Source organism: Ambystoma mexicanum, chromosome 12, assembly GCF_040938575.1.
Source record: "Ambystoma mexicanum isolate Mex_15411 chromosome 12, UKY_AmexF1_1, whole genome shotgun sequence".
NCBI classification, from domain to species: Eukaryota; Metazoa; Chordata; class Amphibia; order Caudata; family Ambystomatidae; genus Ambystoma; species Ambystoma mexicanum.
In genome coordinates, this window is record NC_090936.1 from 982970133 (window position 1) to 982994279 (window position 24147).

General features: G+C 45.1%; 1 protein-coding gene across 1 annotated transcript in view; it reads right to left on the reverse strand.

The window, feature by feature from the left end:
* LOC138514164 (acrosin-like) overlaps positions 1-24147 on the reverse strand; it is a 1823097-nt gene that overhangs the window by 349115 nt on the left and 1449835 nt on the right. The window lies entirely within an intron of this gene.

The window sequence follows — 24147 nt, forward strand, 5'->3', positions numbered from 1 at the left end:
AGCAACAACAATAAAAGCATTAAAAATTTAAATTGGTCATTCACTAAATGTTTCCTTCTATTCCATGTGTTTCTTAAGAATTCCAAGCACCCCCATGCAACAGCATTTGATTCAGCATGTAATAGAAAGTTCAGAGCAGGTCGGCATTGGTCAAAATGGGCTTCTCTCAGTAAGGTGGCAATGGTCTTCTTTTTAATATCATGATAAAATGGGCACAATAGGACAAAATGCAACAAATCTTCTTTATTCAGCGCTACAACCAGGACAACCCGCAGACTGCTTATGGCCCGGCCAGTTCTTCCTGTTATCTCCTAGCCATAAAAGGTTCAAAACAGGGCCTGATCAGTGCCCAGGGGTTTACGGTTTTGTTACTGTGCAGCAAATTAGGTTGAATTACATCTGATTGCGTAAGTAACAAATGTTTTCTGTTTGAGTCAGTTAAAAGCCCAGATGTTTCCCGATTTGACAAAACTAGAGTACGAAACACCTGCTTATACTTGTTGGACTTAGCTGATGATAATAATGCAACAGGGCAGTACAAACTTAGGGCATTCAAGTGTGATGAACAGTTTGAAATAACGATCAGCTACGGTATTTTTCACCAAAAAGACCTCAGTAGTAAGCCTTTAATAATGCAATGGGTGAGGCTGGCTCTTGGGTTTGACCATAGGGTTAAACAGTGCAGGGGCAAAGCAGGCCCAATAATCTTTTTAGAAAATTACTCTCGGTGACCTCATTACACGTTCCGTGAATGTTTCTGTCTGTGGATATTATTGGGATGTGGGGGGTGGGTGGGTCTGGGTGAATCTTGTTATTTGAAGGTGTATTGTACATACTTATATATGGTTAAATTATATTGTGGTGGTTGGGGCCAGTGGCCACATACACTATAGTAATTTGTGTATAGTTATTATAGGTTCTATAAGGGGAGTATACCATATTTCTAATATGGTGGATTGATATAATTGAAGTGTATATGGTATTTATGATGGTAGTACAATTGAGGATAGTGCTCCTTGATCTCTCCTCCGACATTGACACAGTCAACCATTCTATCCTTATTAAAAAGCTCTGTGTTACCTTTGGCATCACAAACCGCTGGCTGACCTCTTTCCTCACTAACCGCCCTTCCCAGCTGCAACTGGGCCGTTTCTCCTCCACCACCTACTCCTATCGCCAGGGCTCTTCAATGTGTATCTCATCCCTCTGGCTCACCTGATCTTCTCCTTTTCTCCTCATTTCCACTGTCATGGTGATGACACACAGCTTTCTTTGAAACATCCTTCTACTACTTTCTGCTCTGCTTCTCTCATCCCTGATTGCCTGACCACCATGCAGGCATGGTGTGTGGCTAACGATCTCTGTATCAATGCCATTAAGATGGAGATCCTTCTTATTGGGACACCTGTGCCCTGTTTCCCTCCTACCCTCTTGCCGCCGTCCTTGGGCCCTCTACCCTCATCATCCCGTGAGGCCAAAAACCTTAGGGTTATCTTTGACTCCTCTCTTTCCTTCACTCCTCACATCTTGGACCTTTTCAAGAAGGGCAATTTTCAGCTTCAACTCCTTACAGGCACTCTACGTTCCCTCACCTTCCCCCAGAGGCTCAATGTCTCCAGAGCCCTGATCCTCTCTAGGGTGGATTACTGCAACAGCCTCTTCGTCAACCTCCCCCTTTGTTCCCTACTCTCCCTTTAGCTAATCCAGAATAGGGCTGCAAGACTTATCCTTGGCCTCAAGCCCAGGGATCCTATCTCAGCAGCCCTAAAATCTTTACACTGGCTCCTGGTGGCCGCAAGGATGAAATTCAAAACCCTCTGCATCATCCACAAGGCTTTCTGGGCCCTGGGGCCGCACCATTTCCAAAATTCTCTCCCTAAATACTCCCCTGCTAGAGCCCTCTGCTTCTCTAACTCCAATTCACTGCTTGTCCAAAGCTTCTCCAAAGAGAGAGTGGGAGGCAGGTCTCTATGTTCGCTGGTGCCTCTCTTTGGAACAGTCCCCCTGCCCCTCTTAGACTTTGAGCCGCACTTCCTTAAGTTCCGGAAACATTTCTCAAAACTCTGCTTTTCTCTTCCTCTTTCTCTCTCTCCCTTCCCTGCTAACTCATCCCACTGCCGCTGAGACTGGTAGCCTGGTTCATCACAGGTTCCAGGCCCTATACCTAGTTGATACTGGTACCTCTCCCCCGTCAGCACTGCTGTTCCGGGCACACTGCCTGTCGGCTGTGCACCCCACCCTTGGGACTCCTCTGCCCCAGCACTTAGCCAGTGGCCTTCCACCTTGGCATCCCTGGACACTTCCTGGTTCCATGTAATAATGTCCCCTCAAAAATATCGCCATGCAAAAATATCGCCGAAAAATGGCCGGTTTTTGTGGGGACATTATTGCATGGAACATGCGGGGGACACCCCTGCAACCCTAAACCCTTTTTTTCACTTTTTTTCTTTTTTTTTGCTGCCCCTGTCCCTATATATATGGTCACCCATATAATATCGACACAACCTATTCCCGGCGATATTATATACAGCGACCATATATATGGGGATAATTTTACCTGATACCCACTTCCTTCCCTATCTCCCATCAGCACTTGCCCATCCCTACTCCCCCTTCCATTCATGCAATTCTCTCACAATGCATATGTCCTTTTATAGCAGCACTGTGTACAATTATTTTGTATAAGTAAGTGAATTGCAGATGGAAAAGATTTCTAGAACATTGTTAAGTGGCACTTTGTGTGTGAAAGTTAAATATGTTGATAGGGTTACATGTAGAGTTTTTTAAAGTGATTGCTGGATGGATGTGTGACTGCTTGCAAAGGGGACTGCATAGACTGTGGATAGTCATGAAGGTCCTTGTTGTGTGCTACAGAAATGTATTTGTGACAGACAATTGTTTCTGTCCTTTTTTCTTTTTCTCTAGTATACAATTGTCCATTACTTCCATTAGCATACTACAACATGCGGATATAAATGTTGGAGAATCTTATTCAGTCTAACTACTTCATTCAGACATGTAAAGTAGATGGAATCTATAAGATTATTTTCTTTTTAGTTCTATTTTTTAACTGTGAAAGGTGGCTCCAAACATAACCTTTTTTTTGTGTGTTTTGTTTTGTAGGGTTTTCTTTTTTCTGTTGTTGCAGGGGAGGCCAGGAAGTAAGGTGGGGGAGAGAAATGAGGGAAGGGGCACCAACCACAGATGTGGAGGAGTAGGTGGACAGGGAAGATGTTGGACGTGCCTTAAATCTAAGGTAAGGGGCAGTGTTTCTCATGTTCCTTGATTGCAGCCTCGAAAGCACTTTGAAACTGCTCCCCTTTGCAGAGTGGTGGTGTTGGTGGTGGCTCCAGAGGGGAGGGATGGCCTTAGCTGATGCCATTTCTGATGTTAAATAGCAGGTGTGCCAATACTCTTCCAAGCAGATGTTCTCTCCTGGATTGCAGATGGAAAATGATTGAGAATGGGTCTTGGAGCTGTGGAAGGGTGAACTTTCTGCTTAAAACTTCCTAGATCGCCTGAAAATGTACTTTTGCGAAGCACGGACCCGTTTGCGGGCACGCTATGATGGTGCGCGTGCCCATTTGATGGCTAGGGCCTCTAGTTCTACCACAGAGTCGTTTTTTCCATGTGGGAATAACTTGCGACTGGTGTATAGTATGGGATGTTCTAGTCCATCGCAAATTCGGGACAGGACGGCTCCTAATCCCTGTAACGGAGGCATCTGTCTGTAACACCAACTCCTTTGAGAAGTCAATCACCTTTAGGATCAGGTTCTAACACAGAGTTTGTTTCAGGATGTTATAGCATATCTCGTCTTTGTCATTCCAATGAAGTTTCTGGGGTTCGACTTTTTTAAATGGATCGGTCTGCCGAGGTGTTTTGTTTGAAAAGTTGGGGATAAATCTACGGTAATACCCTATTAATCCAAGGAAAGCTATAAGGTTCCTTTTGGTCTTAGGGTTTGGTGTATCTGTAACGCTCACCTGGTTCCCACGGGGGCGCTGGTCTAGTCTGGATTGCTGTGGCCTCTTCTAGCGTGATGCGTAGGACCCGGAACACCGATTGGACAGGACCTCCAAATCGTGCTTGCCTGGCCCGTAGGAATATCCTTCTGCAGCTGAGAAAGGGGATTAACAGTCTGCAGAATAGTGTGCTAGCTCCCCTCTTTCCCCCTTCCCCCTTCGTTCCTCTCTAACTTCCTCCAAACCCCGGTTGAAGCTCACCTTATGGTTTGGAAGGATGAACTCTCCATCCTGCTTCTGGTGCAGGGGCGCGTGTTCGTCCAGTTACTTCACTGGTTTTCAGGATGGCGCTGGCAAAATCCACTTGACTTTCCTGAGCGATGCGCCGTAAGTATGAAAGTTCAAAGTTCAACTGAGGCCCCCTTTATGTTGTCTTTCTAACCTGTGATCTGTCCTTTATTTCAGGTGCAGAATGAAGGCGATGCGTCGAGGGGTTAAACTGCCGAGGTGAGTAGTGATGAGGGCGATCCCTCTAAATGTCCTTATCATTCCCCAGAAATGTCTCTTGTCCTTTCCCCATAGGGGCCGGGGTACGGTACCTGCCAACGGGGCGGCGCCGACCCGAAATGTGGAAGAAAAGCCGGTGAGTATTATGGCTGTTAATCAGGCTTTCCTTCTGTGTTCCTTCTGCTCACCTTTTGTTTCTTCCTCTCTCCCCTAGGTGCAGAGATGTGGCGTCCGATGCTGACAGCCGCGATGGAGCCGGGAGATGTCTCGAGGACAGGTGAGTGAAGCGTGGCGCTGCAGCGAGCAACGCTATGCTTTTAAATGGAAGTCTTTCTTCAGGGATGCTGGCGAGAAGATTCCGGATGCAGGTAAGAAGTTTGAAATAGTCCTTGGTTTTCACTTTTCTCTTCTCTTCCTTCCTTGCAGGTCTTCCAGGTTCGAGGAGGGCGTGGCTGGAGTCCAGGAGCAGGAGCAGACACGGTCAGCGTTAAGCTGCAGGAAGCAGAACAACGCGAAGCATGAGCTGCTGTCTGGGCGTGGCTTAAATAGCCTCCAAAGAAGTCCCAGGTATGTATCCTTCCCCAACTAGGTATGTATCCATCCCTGGCCATGCTTGAGTGAAAAAATAGTCCCTATGAAAAAATAGTGCCTTTCAGGTCTCAGGGAGGCCTGAAGCGTGCAGCATGGTCTGCATCAGGTAAGTGCACAAAACACCTCCCTTTATGAGCCTGGCGCCTATGGCGCCAGGACTGATGTCCAACATGAGCCTGGCGCCAAAGGCGCCAGGACTGAGTCCAAAGAGCCCCTATAAGGGGCCGCTGGGCTTTTACCCGAGGGCATGATGCCTGCTTCCGGGGGTGCTGGGCCTGGCCTGGTGCTCCGGGGGTAGGCATCATGACAGCACTCCCCCCCAAGGTCCCTCCCAAGGTCGTTCCTTCTGGAGGTTTCGGTTTGTTTGGGAAATTCCGATGGAACCTTTTTACCAGCCGAGGCGCATGTACGTGATCACTGGGTTCCCAAGACCTTTCCTGAGGCCCGTACCCTTTCCAATAAATTAGATAGAAAAGTTTTGATTTTGAGATCTTAGAATCCAAAATGTTCTTCACCTCGAATTCAGGCTCCCCATCTATCTGAATCGGTTCTGGTGGCTTTGTTAATCTGGTTCCTGGGTGCACTGGTTTCAAAAGTGACACATGAAAAACGGGGTGAATCCGCATGTTAGCTGGTAGATCGAGCTTGACTGCCACTGGGTTGATTATAGCTTTGATCGAGTAAGGGCCTAAATTCCTTGGATTAAAAGTTCGAGGCCCCTTGAGTGATAGGTGTTTGGTAGCCAACCATACTTGATCCCCTATTTGGTATGGAGGCGCCTCTCTTCGATGAAGATCCGCATTCTTTTTGTATTTCCCTTTCGCATGTTGCAAATGTGCAGTTGCATCCTTGAAGGCTTGAGTATTCGTAGAATGCAAATGGTCCACTGCGGGCATTTCAAGGCTCAGAGGTGAGTCCAAGTCTGAAGTACGAGGGTGATGTCCATATAGGGTATAAAAGGGGCTCTGACCAGTTCCAGAGTGTATCGAGTTATTGTATGCATATTCTGCCACCCATAAAATGTCCTTCCAATTACCCTCCGATTGGTGCAACATACATCGTAGATATTGTTCAAGGGTCTGGTTCGTTCTCTCCGTCTGACCATCGGTCTGTGGGTGGTGGCTGGTCGAGAGTCTTACGTCGATTTGTGCCAGTTGACAACACTTTTTCCAAAAATGAGAAATAAACTGGCTTCCCCGATCGGAGACTATTATGGACGGGAATCCATGCAAACGGATGATATTTCCGAGGAATTCTTTGGCAAGAACAAAGGCTGAAGGTAATCCTTTCAACGGAATAAAGTGGGCCATTTTGGAAAATAAATCCACCACGACCAGAATAGTATTGTAACCGTTACAAGAGGGCAGGTCCGTGATAAAATCTAGTGACAGGGTGTGCCAAGGTGCTGGTGGAATGTCTAGGGGCTGAAGAAGACCGGCGGGTCTTGCCTTTTGACCTTTGTTTTGGGCACAAACTCCACAGGACATCACGAAAGATTTAATATCCTTTCGCCAGGAAGGCCACCAGAATTGTCGTTTAACCTTTTCCTCTGTTTTGGCAATGCCAGGATGTCCTTCCATCAGGGTATCATGATGATGGGAAATAACCAGTTCTTGCAATTCCTTTTCTGGCAAAAATAAGCATCCTTGGAAGTAAGGTAAGCCATCCTTGACTGAAAAGTTAGACCCCCTTTTGATCCAATCCTGCAAGGCTGAAGAGTCCAGGAATTGTTTCACTCGTGCTTGAATGTCTTCAAGGGTTTGTAAAGTGGTTATCCCCAAAATTCTTTGTTCGGGAATTATCGGCACAGGTTCTGAGTTTGTGTCTATTTCTTCCATTCCAGTTCGGGATAGAGCGTCCGCCTTACCATTCTTATAGCCGGGGCGGTAGGTGATTACAAAATCGAACTCAGCAAAGAACAAAGCCCATCTGAGCTGTCGAGACGATTGAGCCTTGGCAGTTTTTAAATATTGTAAATTTCGGTGATCAGTGATCACGGTGATGGTATGCCGGGCGCCGAGGAGATAATGCCGCCAAGCCTTGATGGCGGACTTAATGGCTAATAGTTCCTTATCGGTGATCGCATAATTTATCTCCGGCGGCGAGAACTTTCTGGACCAAAATGCTACGGGGTGCAGTTGGTTGGTTTCAGGGTCTCTCTGAGACAGGACAGCTCCCATGGCTAAGCTGGACGCGTCGGTTTCGACTATATATGGGAGATCGGGACGCGGGTGCTTCAAAATAGGTGCGGACGTGAACTTAGCTTTCAACTCCTGAAAGGCCTGTTCAGCTTCCTCGGTCCATTCAAAACGTTTATTTTTTCGCAAGAGTGCAGTGATGGGTTGCACCACACGTGAAAACTCCGGGATAAACCTGCGATAAAAGTTGGCAAAACCAAGCATGCTTTGGACAGCTTTCACCAAACTAGGTGATGGCCATTTGAGGATGGCATCCACTTTCCGAGAATCCATTCGGACCCCTTTAGGTGTCAGGATGAATCCGAGAAACTCAACCTCGGTGGTATGGAAAACACATTTTTCCAGCTTGGCAAACAGTTTGTGCTGGCGCAGTTTCTCTAGGACGGCCCTGACATGCTTTCTGTGATCAGATTCCGAAGAGGAGTACACAAGATGTCATCGATATACACGACAACACAGACATCGATGAGTCCCCGAAGGACATCGTTCATGAAGAATTGGAAGGCTGCAGGCGCGTTGCACAACCCGAAAGGCATCACCTGGTATTCGAATAGTCCATATTTTGGACGGAAGGCCGTTTTCCATTCGTCGCCTTCTTTTTTAGGCACGAAGAACAAAGCTGAGGATGCCGGGGACTTTGACGGGCGAATGAAATCATTGGCGAGGTATTGATCTAAATATTGTCTCAAATGCAGATTCTCTGGTTCAGTAAGGGCGTAAATCCTGCTACAAGGGGGTTGTGCACCGGGCACCAGATCGATTTGGCAATCGTACGATCTGTGGGGAGGTAACGTGTTGGCCTGTTCCTTTTGGAAGATGTCCTGAAAGTCTTGGTACTCTGGTGGCAGTTGCACGGGGACAGAGGTTACTGATGCTAGATTAATCTTTGGATTTTCTGGGTAGCAGGTTTGTGCACAATCCGGGAAGGTTATTCTCTTTGCTCGCCAATCAATTCGAGGATTATGTGTCTCTAACCAAGGGATTCAGAGAATAAGCTGAAACTGTGGAGCCTTGATTACATCAAACACAACTGCCTCCCGATGGCCATCCGGACCTACAAGTGTCACCTCAGCTGTGGAATGTGTTACCGGTCCAGAGGCAATTTCGGTTCCATCTACTGTGGTGATGACATCTTTGTTGGTTTTAGGACGCAGAGGGAGGTTTATCCTAGAGACCAATTCTCGATCCACATAGTTTCCTATAGCCCCGCTATCGATGTATGACTTTATAGCATGCAACCGTTTAGGCTGTTCCGGATCTACGAGGAACATTGGCACAATGAAATGCAAGGTCTGAGAGTTAGTTTTCAAGCTCGGCAAGCGGACTCCTACCCTTGCCGGGCGTGGTCGTTTCCCGATACAGAGTTTCCATGGATTTTATCAGCGGCTCCTACCACCTTCTTGGGCGGCTTAACCGGGCAATCTCGTAGAAAGTGTCCAGAGGACCCACAATAAAGGCATAATTGCATCTGTCGTCTTCTTTCCCGCTGTTTTTGAGTTAGGGGTCCTTTAACGCATCCGATTTGCATAGGCTCCGAGGCATCAGCCCCCTTGGGGTTAGCGTGGGTCTTGACCCAACACCCGGGTTTCAAACTTGGACCGATCTGCTTTTCTGTTTTGCAGCCTGTGATCCAATTGGACCACTAAGTCTATATATTCAGTGCATTCTTGGGGCAGATTTACAACTTGTGCCAGGACATCTTTAAGTTCTCCGCGTAGACCTCGATAGAATAATGTGATTCTTTTATCCTCTGGCCAACCAGTTTCCACAATTAGTCTATTGAAGGTTGCAATGTAGGATAGAAGGTCTTGATTGCCATGTCGCAGAGATAGAAGTTCGTCATCCAGAGCCTGTCCCTGGGAGTGTTGAGCAAATAACCTTTCCATGCTTATTTGAAATCCTTGAAAATCACGAAGAATCGGGTCATCTTGAGTTACCAGTGGGACTGACCAATCGGCAGCACAGCCGCTGAGATATGACAACACAAAGGCTACCTTGGTCTGATCATTAGGGAAGGCCCCAGGTCTGCATAGGAAGTGCAAACGACACTGATTCATGAATACGGCGAATCGTTTGTGGTCCCCAGCAAAGCGTTCAGGTGGGGCCAGCGGCATGTTTCCAGGTAGATTAATCTGCACCGGGTTACTGGAAACCACAGGAGCGGGGTTCCCCCCGGAACAGGGTAAAGGAGTTCGTCCAGCTTGACCTTGCAAAAGCTGTCTAGCCAGGTCATCAGCTCTATCCTTTATTACAATCACTTCCCTCCTGAGGGCACTAGTCTCTTGATAAGCTGCGTGTACTTCGGCCCGTAATTCCCCCAGTAATTGGGCCAACTGGTCAGTTTCGGAAGTTTCCATAGCGCCTGGGTGGGAATTTGTAGGAAGGCTTTGCGTTCTGTAACGCTCACCTGGTTCCCACGGGGGCGCTGGTCTAGTCTGGATTGCTGTGGCCTCTTCTAGTGTGATGCGCAGGACCCGGAACACCGATTGGACAGGACCTCCAAATCGTGCTTGCCTGGCCCGTAGGAATATCCTTCTGCAGATGAGAAAGGGGATTATCAGTCTGCAGAATAGTGTGCTAGCTCCCCCCTTTCCTCCTTCCCCCTTCGTTCCTCTCTAACTTCCTCCAAACCCCGGTTGAAGCTCACCTTATGGTTTGGAAGGATGAACTCTCCATCCTGCTTCTGGTGCAGGGGCGCGTGTTCGTCCAGTTACTTCACTGGTTTTCAGAATGGCGCTGGCAAAATCCACTTGACTTTCCTGAGCGATGCGCCGTAAGTATGAAAGTTCAAAGTTCAAGTGAGGCCCCCTTTATGTTGTCTTTCTAACCTGTGATCTGTCCTTTATTTCAGGTGCAGAATGAAGGCGATGCTTCGAGGGGTTAAACTGCCGAGGTGAGTAGTGATGAGGGCGATCCCTCTAAATGTCCTTATCATTCCCCAGAAATGTCTCTTGTCCTTTCCCCATAGGGGCCGGGGTACGGTACCTGCCAACGGGGCGGCGCCGACCCGAAATGTGAAAGAAAAGCCGGTAAATATTATGGCTGTTAATCAGGCTTTCCCTCTGTGTTCCTTCTGCTCACCTTTTGTTTCTTCCTCTCTCCCCTAGGTGCAGAGATGTGGCGTCCGATGCTGACAGCCGCGATGGAGCCAGGAGATGTCTCGAGGACAGGTGAGTGAAGCGTGGCGCTGTAGCGAGCAAGGCAATGCTTTTAAATGGAAGTCTTTCTTCAGGGATGCTGGCGAGAAGATTCCGGATGCAGGAAAGAAGTTTGAAATAGTCCTTGGTTTTCACTTTTCTCTTCTCTTCCTTCCTTGCAGGTCTTCCAGGTTCGAGGAGGGCGTGGCTGGAGTCCAGGAGCAGGAGCAGACACGGTGAGCATTAAGCTGCAGGAAGCAGAACAACGCGAAGCATGAGCTGCTGTCTGGGCGTGGCTTAAATAGCCTCCAAAGAAGTCCCAGGTATGTATCCTTCCCCAACTAGGTATGTATCCTTCCCTGGCCACGCCCGAGTGAAAAAATAGTCCCTATGAAAAAATAGTCCCTTTCAGGTCTCAGGGAGGCCTGAAGCGTGCAGCATGGTCTGCATCAGGTAAGTGCACAAAACACCTCCCTTTATGAGCCTGGCGCCTATGGCGCCAGGACTGATGTCCAACATGAGCCTGGCGCCAAAGGCGCCAGGACTGAGTCCAAAGAGCCCCTATAAGGGGCCGCTGGGCTTTTACTCGAGGGCATGATGCCTGCTTCCGGGGGTGCTGGGCCTGGCCTGGTGCTCCGGGGGTAGGCATCATGACAGTATCTAAGACAGCTTTTACCTTTTCATGTAGGGGTTGTATGTTCTCATTCCCTACAAAGAAGACAAGCTATTTTAGAGCTGATTGGGCCAATCTGCAATTAGCTGGATTAGAGGTTAGGCCAGCGTTTCTGCGGACTTTCATGATGGTATAAAGGTGGAAGAGATGATCCTCCCAACTTTTACTATAAATGAACATCTACGCTCGGCAGAAATCGGAGTAGGGCTGTAGGATCCTATCTATGAGGCGTTGGAAAGTGGCTGATGCACCGTGTAGGCCAAAGGGGATGACTTTAAAGTGGAATAGTCCTAAAGGCGTTGAGAATGCATTTTTTTCCTTATCTGGCCCATATACCGGAACTTGCCAGTACCCTTTGGTTAAATCTAGGGTGGATAAATAGGTGGCTGTTCCGAGTTTATCAATTAGGTCATCAATGTGTGGCATGGGATAGGCATCGAAATCCGAGATGTATTGACTTGATGGAAGTCTATGCAGAATCTCAAGGAACGGTCAGGTTTAGTGACTAACACAATAGGAGAGTACCATGGACTTGAGGAGGGCTCAATGATGTTGGCTTTCAACATTTTGTTGACTTCCTCGATTACTATCTGTTTACAGGCTTCTGGTAGTCGATATGGCTTTAGATGAACCACTTTACCTTTAGGTGTTCTGATATAGTGGTATATACCTTTTACTCTCCAAGGTTTCTCTGAGAATACATCCAGAAATTAGATTACTACATCTTTTAGATCTTCTTGCTATTGGACAGACAACTCGGAAGGAATTTAGTCAAAGTTGCCTATGTCCTCAGGGACGACACAGGCTAGTACCTTGGCATGGGCAGCTGACGGGTTCTCCTTCCATTCTTTCAAGAGATTTATATGGTATAAGTGGACCTTCTGTTTTCTGTCTATTTGGGCTATTTTAAACATACAGGTTCCCGTCCGTTCTATTATCTCATAAGGTACATGTCACTTGGAGACAAGTTGGTTTTCTGAAGTGGGAAAGAGGACCAGTACTTTCTGTCCTCTGGAGAATGATCTTAAATCTACTTCTTTATCATACGCAGACTTTTGTTGACTCTGGGCATTCTCCATATGAGTACAAACCAAGTCTAGGACAATGTTCATGTGTTCTCTCATTTGAGTAGCGGTTTGTGAGATTGGAATGGGGGCTTCCTCTCATTCTTTCCAGGTTTCTGGGAGCATGTGCAAGACGTCTCTGGGTTCTCTTCCGTAAAGCAATTCAAAGGGATAGAAACATGTGGAAGCTTAGGGTGTTTTTCTTATGGCAAATGATGCCCATGGGATAATCCGGTCCCAGTCCTTCGTGCTCTTGTCTACTAATTTCCGTAAAATTAGTTTTAGGGTCTTATTGAATCTTTCTACCAGGCCATCGGTTTGTGAGTGGTACAGAGAAGCTCGCAAGGTAGTGATGTAGAGTAGCTCTTTGACTTCGGCCATATGCTTACTGATAAAATGTGAACCTTGGTCTGTTAGTATTTCTTTGGGAAAGCTAACCCTGGAGAAGTACGGTAGACGATGCTTAAGGATCTGCTGTGTGGTGATATTTCGCATTGGGAATGCCTTAGGATATCGGGTTGCATAGTCTACGGTCACCAAGACATATTTATTGCCCAATTTAGATGTCTCTATAGGTCCAATTATGTCCATGCCAATTCTAGAAAAGGGGACTTCTATGATTGGTAATGTGTTCAAAAAGGGGCAGGTTGTCATGACCACAGGCCAGACTCCAAGCGTAGGGTCCAAAAGGAAAACCTTAAAGGGTTAATCTTAGTTGGGCATCTGGGTATTGCTTAAATCAAATAGAGACTTAAATTCCCATTGATATAACAGGACTTCCTGGTTTCCTATCATAGCTGTCTGCTTGTGCCTCAGTGATACCAAACTTACAGGTCTAGGCATTTGCTCAGCTTCCTTTATAAGCCCCACCCCCCTGGAGGTCCGTGCTTCGCGTCACTTACTGCTGCTGCAGTACGAAGCTTACCGCGGTCTTCCAGTTTTCCTCAGATATTTTCAGTCACAGATATTTCCGTTAAAACTTATTTTTCTATATTCCCTTCCTCTTGCCTTCCCTTACGAATCCTTGTTTTCTCCGCCCCTTAATTCTTTTAATCTTCACTTGAGGTAGTTCTATACATCACTGTGACGGCTGTCCACAGACCCTCGTGTGAAGATTCCAGTAAAGGGTGCTCACGCAAGTACATTTTGTGGCTTGTTGCCACATTACGTTTACATTTTGTCTCAGTGACTTGTTTTGCTCATAGTTGCAACACCGCTTAGAGGCGCGTGATTACTCACAGAGCTTGTGGTGATTCATAGTTGTTTTCCAAGTATGCAGTAGCCCCGTATAACGTCTGTATTGTGACTCAGACATTTTTGTCACAGCAATTTTAGGAAGTTGTATTTGAATATACATTTAGTCACAGCGATTTACTGAAAGTTGTATTGAATACACTCATGTACCTATTTTCACTTTCATGTCAGCATTCTCAGACTTGCTAGGAACTCTGTGTTATTTATTTAGGTTACTCCATATACATATCACCAGTCCGTGCCTTTTTTCTTGTAGGTGTTACAGATGTTTTAGTATAGGTTTTTTATTTTCAATTCAGCGCCTATATTTCCACATTACCTTTTAGGACCAGTGCACTGTTGTTTTTTCCAGACACTGCTTCACCTCCATTTCCATGTTTTTTGTGCAAGACTCCTCATAATCTTCATAATTATTTTATACACTTCTGCATAGGGTCTTATTTATTTTAAGACATTCCCTCATCATAAAGTTTCTTCATCTTCAGGACTTGTACCCCTGTATCAGTGCAGGATGGAGAGCTCTTAAAATCAAAAGCCCAGGTGAGCCTATACGTATCTACTATAAGAACCATTCCTGTATCGTCCCTGTGGTTAGGTTTAGCAAGTGGACACATTATTAAGAGTAGTCCTGTTTAATGTTTATTTTCACAGAATCTATTTGACCATACCTAGTGAGGGTTGAGAGTAAGGGCTTCCAGGGAGTCCCCGCGGAGTCCAGGTAAGCGTTACAGAATGCGAAGCTGCTCATTGAATTCACTCTGCCTGGGTGCAATGGAGACTCCAGAGGTGGATCAGTTATCTCAGTTATTAGGAGAATTAAGAGCGGACGTCGATGCCGCTCATTCTGAGACTAGTGCTCTGCGTAGAGAGTTAGTAGTGAACAGAGATCGGACTGAAGAACTAGCCCGTCAACCTTTGCAGACACAGGCTGGCCAAGCTCCATTGCCCACAACCAATACTTCAGCTTCAGTTCCTGTTTTGCCCCCTACTCCTGTTCAAGTAATTGTGCCGGGTAATATTCCTCTAGTACCTCCTGAACGTTTCTTGGGGGATCCTAAAAAGTTTGCGGTTTTCCTAAATCAATGCCAATTACATTTTCTCTGCCGCCCAGGTGTATTTCCCACAGATCAGGCTAAGGTGGCTTTTGTACTATCCTATTTGGGCGTTTACGCTGCTGATTGGTCTATTCCCTTAGTTAATAGAGATGACCCACTCTTAAGGAACTTTGAAGATTTTCAGAAAGAGATGGAAAAACTATTTGCGCGCCATACCCAGGGTCAGGCACTAGATAATGAATTACTATCACTCCGGCAGGGCAATCAAGAATTGTTGGCATATGTAGCTTCTTTCATCAGGTTAGGGGCTGAGACAAATTGGCCCACCGAGAAAAGAACAACCTTGTTTCAAAGAGGCTTGCGTAGTGAATTAAAGGATGTGTTGGCACAGGTTGTAAATCCTCCGGAGGGTATTGCTGAATTCATTGATCTAACCATACAATTGGATCAGCGTTTACAAGACAGAAGAGTGGATCATTCCCGTTCTGAGAGCAGAACCTTTTTTGTCCGCCCAAAGGAAAACCAGTTAAGAATGGGATCCGAGAGTCACACCGAACCTATGCAATTAGGAGTTGTAAGAGGTCCCATCTCTAAGGCTGAAAGAGACAAGAGACGCCAACAGCAATTGTGTCTTTATTGTGGTAAGGCTGGTCATTTCCTCAAGGACTGTCCTGTTAAACCCTCATGAAAACCCCTGGGAGGGGGCAACCAAGACAAGAAGGACCAGATTTCGGAAAACTCCAGCGCCCAACAAGTTTAGAGGTCAGGTTGTCAAGCAAGGAAAAGGGTTTAGTGACCTCACACTTTGTATTTCCCATTATCCTGTTTAGTCAAGAACAACCCACTTGAGTGCATGCTTTACAAGCTTACATAGATTGTGGTGCTGTAACTACATGGATTCCAACCTGGCGATTAAAATTGGATTTCCCCTTGTGGACAAGTTTGAAGCTGAGAATTTATCAGCAGTTGATGGTACTCCCTTAGTTTCTGGTCCTGTCACACAACGCACGGATGATCTTACCATGCTTTGCCAGGAGAGACAAAAAGAGAGGATTACGTTTGACCTTATAAGTGCTCCACAGTTTCAAATCATCCTTGGTATGCCTTGGCTAGAGAAACACAACCCAACTATAGATTGGCAAACTAGATCTTTGACTTTTGCCGCAGAATGTGAAAGCTCATGCTGTCTAATGAACGAACTGGAGAAGCCCAGTCAAATCAAGAAGACCACCAACTCAACACTTGGGCTAGTAGGCACCTTACCTTCTGAGTATAAGGAATTTCAGGATGTTTTTGAAGAAAACCTGGCCGAGGTGCTTCCTCCACATTAGCCATACGATTGCCAGATTGATCTTCTTCCAGAGGGCCAAATTCCTTGTAGTCGGATTTATGAACTAACTGAGAAGGAAGACGCTCACCTGAAGAAATACTTAGATCGGTATTTAGCTAATGGATTTATTCGACCTTTTAAATCTCCCGCTGCCTCCCCTCTTTTTTTTGTACCAAAGATGGAAGGAGATCTCAAGACCTGCATTAAGTATCGTGCCTTAAATCAAATTACTGTCAAGAATCGATATCCTATTCCCCTCATTTCTAATGTATTGGATCAAATCAAGGGAGCTCAGATATTTACCAAACTGGATCTCAGAGGTGCTTACCATTTAATTCGAATAAAACAGGGTGACAAATGGAAAACTGTCTTTCGTACTAGATATGGTCTCTTTGAATACCATATGAATGGATTGTGCAATGCTCTGGCATCCTTTCAATGTTTTATGAATGACGTTTTAAGAGATCTTCTCCGCCACAGAACGCAATTATACTATTACTGGCAAGGAGTTGTTGGCAATTAAAAGTGCATTGAAAAAATGGAGACATTATTTATTAGGAGCCAAACACACAGTTACTATTCTTACTATTCTTACGGACCATCGACATCTACAGTATCTACATTCCGTAAAGGCACAATCTTCGCGGCAACTGCGATGGGCTCTTTTCTTCGCTGAGTATGATTTCATCATTACCTTTCGGCAAGGAGTATGAAATGGAAAGGCGGATGCCTTGTCTCGAATTGGCAAAGTTGAAGAGGCCTTTGTTCCCCCAGTTCCCGCTGATATCATTGCGGGAGAAAGAGTATTGGGATTAATTAGCACCTTGGACCCATTTTTCGAAGACCTGCAGAAGGAAGTAAAGAAGAGCATGATTCAGGAAGAACTGCAAGCATGGGCAAATCGAGGAACTCAATATAGCATTCTAGATGAAATGCCTTACTACCAAGATCATCTGTATCTGCCTACTGAGGAGCTTAGAAGTCATGTAATTTCAAACTACCATGGCTCCTTGATTGAGGGCCACCCAGGGGTGACCAAGACCCTAGAAAAGATCAAAAGATACTATTGGTGGCCAACTTGGCGTAAAGATGTGGTCCACTTTATTCAAACCTGTGGAAATTGTGCACAAAATAAAAACTCAAAGAAGAAACCTGCAGGCCTTCATTAACCCTTGGCAGTGCCGCCCAATACTTGGCATACCTTGTCCATGGATTTCATCACTGATCTCCCTCCATGCGAAGGTCATGATACCATCTTAGTGGTGGTAGATTTATTTTCCAAGATGACTCATTTTGTGGCTTTAAAGGGACTCCCAACGGCTTCTAGTTTAGCTAAAGCCTTTTTGGAGAACATTGTTAAACTAGATGGGTTTCCATCCATTGTGATTTCCGACAGAGGTAGTCAATTTATCTCAACATTTTGGAGGAAATGTTGTGCATTGGCCAAGATTGATGTACGGTTGTCTATGAGTCATCACCCACAGATGGTCAAACAGAACGCACAAATCAGACTCTGGAGCAGTATTTGCGCTGTATGCTTCATCAGACAGACGATTCTTGGGTAGAAATTCTATGGGTGGCAGAATATGCTTACAATTCAATTCACTCATCTACAGGTCTCACTCCATTCTACACCTTACATGGGCGACACCCTCGAACATCTGCATTTGATCCTCCGGAGTCCTTGGAGATGCCAGCTGTAAAGACTCTCCATGACCATATCTTAACTGCAACCATAAAGGCTCAAACCAGTTTATCTGCAGCTAAAGACTCTCAAAAGATGTTCGCTGATCGCCATCGTAGTTATTCTCCAAAGTTCCAAGTAGGGCACTCTTTCTGGTTGGCTTCACGAAACCTGGCCCTGAAAGGTCCCAAGACATTTCTTCCCAGGTATTTGGGCCCATTTACCATAGAAGCTATCATTAACCGAGTGGCCATGAGACTGACACTTCCAAAGAAGATGCAAATTCATCCAGTGTTTCATGTCTCTTTATTAAAACCAGTTAGTCCAGGTACTCGTTTACAACCGGCACCAACTCCAGTAGAAATTGAAGATGATTAACCAGAGTTTGAAGTTAAGGAAATGTTGGATTGCAAAGTGGTGCAACGCAAATAATTTTAGTTAGTTGACTGGAAGGGCTATGGACCACTAGACAGATCTTGGGAACCGTTAGAAAACATCCATACCTAGTGACGGTTGAGAGTAAGAGCTTCCAGGGCGTCCCTGCGGAGTCCAGGTAAGGGTTACACAGGTAATGGGAATGTGCGTGCTGGTCTTTTGGCATATTTAGCAGGTCTGGATGAATGGTTTTATATCGGCATGTATAACCGGCTAATAAAACTTCCCGCTAATGTGCGCCTGTGTTTTAAATTGTCCTAAATTCCCTCCAGTAAGATGGGAATGCGCGATCTCTAGCACAACCTTTCAATGACTCTTGGGTATTACTCGTTGGGTTTTTTCCAAACATTTGGTGGGGGTTTCTCTCCTGTAAAGTAACTCTTGTTTTAAGAAGAAAAAGGGACCACCCTTTTCTCTGTCTTCCTCTTCCTGAATTGCTTGTAAAAAAGCTGCAGCGAGGGCCGGGTCATTTTGCTGGGCAAAGGCTAGGTTGGGATAGATGGTAGGTTCGTCTCCCTTCCTTTCTTCGATGTCACAGGATTTATCAGCTTCCCTAACCCCTAAGTTACCTCTCTCTGTTTTATCTGGTTCACTTTCTTTACCTTTTGGGAATAGAGCTCTTTCCAAAATTCCCTGAGCAATCTGATCTCCTCGATCTACCTCAAAAGGGACTTCTCCATGATTTTGTAAGAGAACCTTCACGTCTCCCCAGAAGTCGGGATCAATAACACCTGCTAAGGCATCTATTGCAAACTTCCATGCTAAGCCAGATTTTGGGGCTAATTGGATGTAGTACCATGGGGGAGTATCAAAACTAAATCCGTAGGAATCATTCCTCTTTTCCCAGGGGGGAATAATAGCTTCCCTACTACTACAGATATCAAACCCTATTGACTCTTTGGTGGCTATGAAAGGCTTAGATGTTCTCTGACTAAGTTTTTGAAATTATAGGGTTCCCCAATTTGTTTCAATTGAGTCACATCCCACTTCTGCCACCATATGCAAGGAACTCATGGTGGAAACAGTAAAAACAGAAACACCTGAACACAATCCAAGATTTAAACAATATGCAGGTTGGGAGCAAGCGTCAACCATCAAATGAAAAATAAGGCAGTCCTTGTGGCGTGTTGTCAAAGTAAAAGGGCCTATACTAAAAAATAAACTATTGCCAACATGCCAGGGGGGACTGGATACTATAACCAGATCTTACTGTATCCTTTGAAGATGTCGATGACTATGTTATGCACTAGACACTTTAAAATAGCACTAGACACCTTATCCTTATATGTCTATATTGATGGTAGATTTGCCATAATTTTGTCAAATACATGGCCTTTCATTTATTGTTGCCAGCGCTTGCTATCATTTCTTTTACAGTTTTAGCATCTGATCTGATTCATTACTGCTTTTATCTACACTTCAATCATGATTAGGATATGCATGTGAAATGCAATGCACTAGGCACCTTATTAAATCATCACTGACACACTCTGTGTGGCACACTATCAAATGCAATTTGTGAAATAAGGTCAGATAACCGACTAATGACTGAATTACAATCTCTGTACAACCCAAGGCAAAATGGTTGACAAGTTTGTTACCTGTGTAAACCTCTTTCTCTTTCCAATACTATACTATTATATCCATGTGGGTGCTAATTGTGAACAAGCCAACGTCAAGCTGCTGTTGTCTGCTGGGCAATGCTGTAATCTGGGACAATGAAGAAAATATTTTAAACTTTTGTTTTTTCTCAATAAAGATTTGACATTTGAAACTTTTTTGACTCGTGAATCACTGGACCTGTTAGGGGCATGCAACTCATAGAATGATGTAACAGCACCGAAACAATGGATTCATATCATTGTAGCGTTAAAACGCAGAGTATGCACCTGTGGAAGACATTTGGATGAAGCGCATTTGTTTCAACGCCGTTTTCGTGGTTATTACCCCACAGCAGTTCGATTGCAATAACATCCACAGCCATTGCAGAAACAGGAGAGCAAGTGAGGAAAACACTTGGCAGTGTGAAACTGCAGCTTCGGAGGATGCTTAGGTAAACATTGAGAGGGTCATTACCACTTGCATCTTCTATGCTTTATGCTTGGCTGTTTAAATCTCCAAGCTGGAGGTACTCGCTATCCAATTTCCGAATTGGTCATATGACATTGGTTGTATGATTACCAACCGCAACTGTGAGAAACCTAAAGGTGTCTCCCTGTCTAGTCCCCAGGGATCTGTCATCCAAGTGGCCAGAACACAGCCATCGCTTTTGGATCCAGTTCCTGGGGGTGGACCAGTGCGGGAGGATCACCTGGATAGGGGGTCCTTGGGGAGTGTGAGTGGGACACTGACGGGTGAGACACAGCATTCCCCTTCCTTAAACACCTTTTCTCCATCCTACCACGTAGGATATTGCAAAACACTGCCCCCACTTTCTGACATGAACACTTTTGCACAACACGAAAGACAACAGACTAACACTAGAGCTTTTTACAAGGGTCAGGCAAAGTCAGGCAATTGACCAGAATCACACACACCTGATGGCCCTTTCCCTTCCCCACAGGGATAAAAGGTGGAGCACAGAAGCACAGGACGAGCAAGGCAGACCACATGACGTGAGAGCTAACTCTGCGGCAGTTCAAGAGAAGGCAAAAGACGGCGCAAGTCGAGAGGATACCAAGGGGAGGAGTGACCTTGCCCTTATCGATAGAGCCCCGTGAAGCCTTGAGAGAAGGAATCATAAGGCCAGGAACAATAGCGTGCGTGTGTTGCAGCAGATGCCCATGGTACCCAGGACCCTCCTCTGCTGACAGCCAAGCCGGGGAAAGACTCATGGCCCAGTGGTACTGGCCTTGACTCTACAGGCAAGAAAGCAATGCCATTCATCACAATCGGTGAGTCAAGGGAAGAGCCGATAAAGAAGCCAAACTGTGTTGAACAATAGTAGTAAAAGGCTAATTGAACTTTGAATACAAAGAACTATTAAAGAGAACAGGGGAAAACCAGCAGAGCAGAGTCAGGCACCACGTGGGAGTGCGCTTGTGGTGATTACCCTATTGTGGAACTGCAAGTCCCAGAAAGCCTTGGGAGAAAGGAGAGCAGAGAGGTCAAAGTGGTCCTAAGGATGTTGTGTAAAAGTCCTCGGTATAGTCGAAAGTCTTTGACAGACAGATGATCGTGAAGCGAAAGGGAAGTGAATCCCACCTGGTAAAACTGTATGCATGAACTGTGTATCGTAAAGGTTGGCCAGAGGAGGGAAGCTGACAAGAAGGGGTGAACCCTGAAGAGTTGTTCAAAAGGACATTAAGATTTATGAAACCAAGAGATATTGTAAGACAAGGAGAAGTGCACTCTCGAGTTTGTCACTTGAGATCCAGGGGTGAAAAGTCATCACCCAAAGTTCTTTGAGAAAGGAACTGTTTATATGATTTGTTGAGCACCACTGAGAGGGGTCTGCGTCCAGAAGAGGGGAGCCAGGTATGAAGCCATCACCCAGAGCATTAGTAGAACAGAACTGTGTGATTGTTTGTCAAGAATATCAGGCCTGGAAGGCAAGCGACTTTTTATTGAAAAAGAGACTTTAACCATCAGAGAACCTGATAGCTGGAACTGAACCGGTGGCTCGTGCTGGGAAAGCTCAAGTGTGTGCTGTGCTCAGGCGACCCACCTTGTCACGTGCAGAAAACATGGGGAAGGTAGACCCCTGGTAATCACATCCTGACTTATTATTTTGAGAACACTTCTTTCTTTATTGAAACCCTATCCCACACTTCTTTTGTCTTTAGCGTAAGGATTGGCAATAGGTTTTCCTTAGTATAGGCCCTTTTATTTGGACACAACACCACTAGCACAGTCTTATTTTCATTTGATGGTTGACGCTTGCTCCCATCTCGGATTTAGGTTTAGTTTAGGTGTTTTTCCACCCTGCATTTACAGTTTAATAAACACCCTTGAACTGTGACCACTTGTGTATGTCATTACTGTTGCCACCATGAGTTCCTTACACAACCTACACAAGGAATATATTAAAAAATATATATTTTATCCAGCACTGACATATGCCAGAGCTGTGCTACGCACCTGCTTACAAGCATGAGTTCCCAGGCCAGCAGAGAGGCAGCAAGAAAGGAACAAGCAAATACCCTTTTTAACAAGACACTTACAATTGGCAAAAATAAAAGCAACGTGGTAGCGCCAAGAGGAAAGGATAACAGTGAGATCTCTCTATTGAAAGAACTAGAAAAACTACAGAAAAGAGAAGTCAAGAAGTTGTGGGAGGACCCCTTCCGTCCAGAATTATATTGACACAGGGAGGATTCCCCGAGGCCTCAGAATCCTCAACACACTGTCATTTGAGGAACAGGACCCTGAAATGTTACGTGAGTCGGGGAATGCCACTAAACACTGTTCAAACACCTTACTCAAGTTACTTACAAAATATGCCGGCAGTGATCCGGAAAATATTTTGAAAAAAATTACTGAAATAGAGGAAAAAATTGGTGAGTGAAAGTGAGGAGGGGAAGAAAATGACAACCAACATGGACATTAGCTCAAAACCATATGAGGAAGAAATCAAGACAAAAAAAAACAACATACACTTTTGCTAGACAAAGAAAACTATGAATATGGGCGTTTCTACACATTTGCTCGCAGGTTTGACTATCTGAGACAACAAGCCAAAACAGCGGCTAATACATCTGTAAGCAATAATGAAAATACCCTTGATATAACGCCGTCCACCTCAGAATCGGACATTACAGAAAGTAAAAATGAAGAACCATGTGTACGTCTCAATTTTGTAGAAGAGATGAGGTTACTCTGTCAAGGTAGCAGATCAAACAAAAAGACAAGAGTAGGAAACTACAATGCAAGAGGTCAGGGGAGAGGGAGAAGAAAACATGAGGAGGGGGCAGAAGGGCAGAATCAAGCAAAATGAAAGTCATCAACCTGTCAGACCATACTCTTAGGGATGATCAAATCAGAGTATTAGACTTGGGATTTAACTTTTGCCCCACAGCCAGATACGATTAGGTACAAACAAGAATAGACCTTGACAGGATTATGTGTAAGATACGCCTCAAAAAACTATTTACCACCAACACACACTCTAAACCCCCAATACCTGCCCAAGCGGGTCAAACACGGATGACAATAGGAGGACTAAGTACTCTTTCCACATTAATACATTTGGAGAAAAAAAACTGAGTGGATACTAATGAGGAACCGGTCAACTTTGAGGAACTGGGCATCAATGTAGAATGGCACAAGAAAAGCAAACTCTAATGTAAGTCGAAATTCAATCCTACGAGCATATCAGGCAGTAATATTGAAGCCTTTCACAATCTAGTTATAGACAACCTAAAGAGCATAAGGAAAGGCAGTACATTTCAATATAAAGAAAATCTGTCTAAAAATAATAAAAGGGTGCTTACCGAGCTCAGTCAGTTGCCTAACTGCATTATTAAACCTACAGACAAGGGTAGTAACATTGTCGTTATGAACAGAAGTGACTACATAAAGGAGGCTTATAGACAACTCAATGATACCAAGTGCTATGAAAAACTAGCCATAAATCCCATTAGTAAAGTAAAAACTTAGGCACAGAACTTTCTCTATGAATGGGAGCAGAAAGGTATTCTAGACGAAGACAATGTTAAGTTCCTCTATACTAAACAGTCTATCATGCCCACTATATACTTCCTCTCAAAAATACATAAAAGTCTAACCAGACCGCCGGGAAGGCCGATTGTTACACTTATCGGGTGCCTCTTGGAAAATATGTCGAAATTTCCATTCATATTCTCGTTACCATCTTATTTGAGAGATACCACAGACTTTCTTTCCAGAATGGATGAACTTCCATGGGAGTCGACATACATCTTGGGAACTATGGACGTGGTATCCCTCTACACCACAATACAGCACAAGTTTGGAAAGAAAGCATGCCCATTTTTCCTTAACACTCAGTCACTCAATTATCTAAAACACACCAAAAGGGTTCTCGGCAGGATTGACCTTTGCCTTAACAACAACGCATTCCTTCTGAATAATGAGTTTTTCAAACAAATACAAGGGACAGCTATGGGCACTACATTTGCTCCCTATGCCAATCTCACCATGGGGTACTGGGGAAAATGTGAAGTATGGTCAGAAAAAAATGAAGTACACACAAACAACACAGTGTTGTCGTTACGCTATATTGACAACCTGTTTGTCGTCTGGAAAGAGAGTGAGAAAGGATGGGTCGTCTTTGT